General features: G+C 43.3%; 1 protein-coding gene across 1 annotated transcript in view; it reads right to left on the bottom strand.

Moving 5' to 3' along the window:
• Positions 1 to 4,228: 4,228 nt before the first annotated feature.
• taf3 (TAF3 RNA polymerase II, TATA box binding protein (TBP)-associated facto) overlaps positions 4,229 to 4,400 on the bottom strand; it is a 69,221-nt gene continuing 69,049 nt past the window's right edge. The window contains 1 exon segment of the mRNA XM_048267601.1: positions 4,229 to 4,400. This exon segment is cut by the window's right edge and continues 966 nt beyond it. The gene's annotated coding sequence lies outside the window, so the exon portion shown is untranslated.

Raw genomic sequence — 4,400 nt, 5'->3', positions numbered from 1 at the left:
TACTTGTGTTTGTGTTACTTTTTAATAACATAAAAATAAACTTTTTTTTGGATGTGAGGCAAAGGGGGTTAGAATAGCACGCGAGTCGTCAAAGGCAGATATAGCCTCCATTAAGCGCCTGTAGTTAAATAATAACCTATCTCCGCGCGGCACCTTTTCCACTACGTCTCCATCGCCTCGGAACCTGCTTACATGAGCGCCACGTAGTCCTCAGTTTAAGGCCATTGATTAGACTGTTCAAACATTACGCGAGTGCCTTCTAATTGCAGATGACGCTCGGGGTGGTGGAGAGAAAGAGAAGAAAAAGACGCGAAATAAATAAATATAGTCATTAAAAATATATTCTAATTTCGCCCCGCGCCGCCGTCGCGTCATGTTTCTAATTGCTTTTGAAGTCTGTCGTTTCAAAACAATTGATAAAGGAGAGCGCCCATACCCGCGTTACCGGGAGATAAGCGCGAGGTGCAGCGTACAGTAGCACTCATAGCCTCAGATAATAAGCGCCGTCAAGCACTCACGGGGGAAATAGCTCACAAATTACTAAAAAGACACGTGTTCAAGAACAGAGGTGCCATCTTGGTGTTTTTTTTTCTTTTCCCTCTCTTAATTCAAGCTCGGGGCATCTCCTAAAAATCTACGTTTGGCTGATAATTCGGCCTGTGGATGCAAAACTTTCTTTGAAAAGCGAGAGAGATTGTGGGGCTTTTTCGCGCGCACATCTGCATTCCCAGATAATTCAGGGCAAAATAACATTTGAATACAATTTATCATTTTTGAAATATTCAATACTTTCCCTCACAATGCCTAGAGTTCTCGTTTCAGCTCCAATCTTGAGATGAAAAACTTTGTGGCCGTCAACAGCGCAGCCTACTCTGTTTCACTCAATAGCTGCGGCCTATCCAAGAAGAAAGCGCACGGGTGAACGAGAGCCTTGGCTTGATTATACCGGAGCATTGTAACACTAGGCCTGCGTGACCCGCCGCACTCCAAAGCACAATAGAAGACAAAAGAAATCACCTATTAATCCATTAACGGCTTATCAAAGTACCCCTCCTATCTGTGCCAGCTAAAAAAAGAACACAGGAGACGACCTATTGCACTGTTTTATACTCGTCAGCCAATTCTGCACTTTCTTGTCTTTCTTCGATACATCAAACATGACAGTAGTTTAACTAAGGGGGAAGGACACGTGAAGATGATCTGAAATAGACGAAACCCATGCAGGCCCTAGATGACTGTTCATAATTCCCGATCCAATATGGACAGTAGGCAAGTAGGCCTACAGTCACAGAAAGTGACTGTATATTTGGACAAAAACGGCCTCCACATCTCATTGCTGCATGCTTATTAACTCAGACGTAACTAAAGGCTCAGATGTGGATGCAATAAAGACCTCAGAGTATATAGAATAGTCTATTATGAATTTCATAGCCCGGCAGGGGGCGTGCGGCCTTTTGAAAGAGTTTGATTTTAATGTAGCTATTAATGTCCGCATCCACGAGCCACCACGGCTCCCGCATATGGATACCGCCGCCGCGCAGCCTGACAGGTAAATTGGTTCTTTTTAAACCAAAGCAGCGGTAGTTCCGCGGGCTCGTGTCTGAGGAGACATTTTGTACTCGGTTTCTGACGGCGTCTATGAAGTTCCCCCCTAGAAAAAAAAAAAAGAAAATGTCAACACTACGATCAGCATTGGAGAAATGTCATGGCTAGGGATTCTTCTTAAATTTGGAAATTATTAAAAATCTAACAAGACTTATAAAACAAAATTATAAATGAAACCTGACTAGGAAAAAAAAACCCAGTAAGTAACAATACAGAGCATGTTTTTACATTCGTCCACCATCTGCAGCTTATAAAACCTCTCTACCTTCAAAATGTATAACGACCTCTTATAATGGACCTGTCATCCGTCATATAATTTCAAAATGGACTTTAAAGAATACGAAAACAAAAAATAAATAAATAATAAAAAAAAAAAAAAAAAAATATATATATATATATATATATATATATATATATATATATATATATATATATACACTCAGATGAAATAGGCCTATGGATAATGAAAGCATACCTACATAAACAAACCAGAACCCATGATTACAGTTAATAATACAAGAAAGAACACACAGACTCGTATGTCCACCTGCTACAGGTGAAAATAGCCGCTGAGCAGTTTACAGCTGACTGATCCGGAGGGGACCCATTTTAGGAACGGCCAGACCGAGCCACCACCTGGGTGAGTATCGGTAAAAGTGTCCTTACTGAACAAGATTACTGCAAGCACAAGGGTCTCACTGCATTGAATAGGGCTACTGGCAGTGATTATGCTGAAAGCAATTGGTACAGCCATTTAATCAAGGTTAGCAAAACAAATCACCCACCACCTCAGAATACACACACACACGCGCGCACAGCCACACACACAGACTCACAGACACGCACACACACACTCTTCTGAAAATGATAGTATACAGAGTGCATGTGAAGATTGAGTGTGTGAAAGAGAGAGAAACGGAGGGACAATAAAAAGAGTGATGATGAAAGAGAGAGAAGTAAAGCATGGAGACAGGGAGAGAGAGAGCGAGAGAGAGAGAAAGACAGAGAGAGGGGGAGAGTATCAGAGAGAAAGAGAATCTAAAAGGGTCACTTTAAGTTCATGACCTGTTCTGATGCATTCTGACCTAATGTTAAGTCTGATGAAACAGGTGTGAGTGTGTGTGTGTGTGTGTGTGTGGAGCTGCAACAGGGTTCTTGGGAAACGGCTCATATCTACTGGCATGTATGCATAGAACAAGTGTGTATAATGGACTATGGTTGTAAGCACGGGTGGATATGTGCATATATGTTGATACATGTGTGTGTGTGTGTACATTTGGAAGCTAGTATGTGTGTTTATGTGAGTTACACAAGTGTGTGAACGAGGGGAAAAAAATTAAAAGCAGGTGTGGATATATGCATACATGTAAATGTGTGTGTGTGTGTGAACACATGGAAACAGGTATGCGTGGATTACATCACGGACACAAAAGGGGGGAATTAAAAGCCATAATCTTTCCATGTGGAAAGCATTTCTCTTATCAGCCACTCCACTGGAGAGAGAGACAAAGAGAGAGAGAGAAACTCTCTCTCCAAACCGCTACCGTCTGCCTTGCCCAGGCACCCCTTTTCGCTTTGAAACAAATAGCACATAACTGCTGACCCTAGATCAGGACCGCGCGGTTCTCTTTGATTGGGCCGTTATCGGGGGGACGAGATCGGCCGCCCAGACACGGGGACGCCTCGGCCCGTCCGATATCTCCGTTCCCGGGGCTGATTACCGGGAACATGACGTTAGACGTTAGGTGTGGGAGTGTGTGTGTGAGAGGAGGTCAGAGACGGTCATGACTGATGTGGGGAGAGGTCAAAGGGTGCAATGAGTATTTGCATAAGGCTCACTGACAGACCTGTATGCACACACACACACAGCCACAGTCAGACACTCACACTCATATGCAGACACACTCAGATAGTCACACACACAGGTGTACACACACATACACAGGTGTACACAAACACACACCTGAGACTAACGGACAAAAACGCAGGTACACAGAACAGACAATTAAGCTCAGGGACAGGACGTTCTCTTGTTCACTCCCTCTCACACACACACAATTCTGTGTTAAGCTCACTGACAAACACTGGCTGGTCACCCCACCCACCCACACCCACACCCACACCCACACACACACACACACACACACAGCCCTCTGTAAGGAGCCTCCATTTGTGCCTTCCATAAACGTTATGCTACTAACAACTTCAATAATCAAATATCCTATTTCAACTTGACGCAAGTCAGTCATATACGTGAAGGGCATTAAGAAGCACACAATCCACTAATCGAGAGCACAATTAGCATCAGCTAACTTACGAATGCAGGAAGAACAAGAAAAATGATAAACGTGAGTTAAAAGTGTGAGTGAGTGAGTGATGGGTGAGTGATGGGTGAGTGAGTGAGTGAGTGTGTGTGAGTGAGTGAAGCCGCATAGAGATAGCATCAGCAGCAATGGCGACGCAGGCACCCCCAGATCTATTTAAGAGCCGCCTCAGAGAAATAAAAACACTATTACCTTCCTAATTAAAAAGGAGACACTCGCACGCACACGAGAGGGACCGAGAGGCATCCCTCGCTTTTTAAAAAAGAAAGAGAAAAAAAAGAGAGAAAACCTTGACAATGTTTTGGGTAAAAAAAAACATCTTTACTCTCCAAATGAGATGAATCAATTGAGGGGGGCCACCAAGAGAAAGTGGTCCACTTTAACAACATATCTGTAAACGGAGAAAAGGATTATCCAGACACACACCAACACACACACACACAATTTAACAGTGGCAGTCAATACAGAGTG

Source organism: Alosa alosa, chromosome 17 (assembly GCF_017589495.1).
Source record: "Alosa alosa isolate M-15738 ecotype Scorff River chromosome 17, AALO_Geno_1.1, whole genome shotgun sequence".
Taxonomy (NCBI): domain Eukaryota; kingdom Metazoa; phylum Chordata; class Actinopteri; order Clupeiformes; family Clupeidae; genus Alosa; species Alosa alosa.
This window is presented reverse-complemented; position numbering and strand designations above follow the sequence as displayed.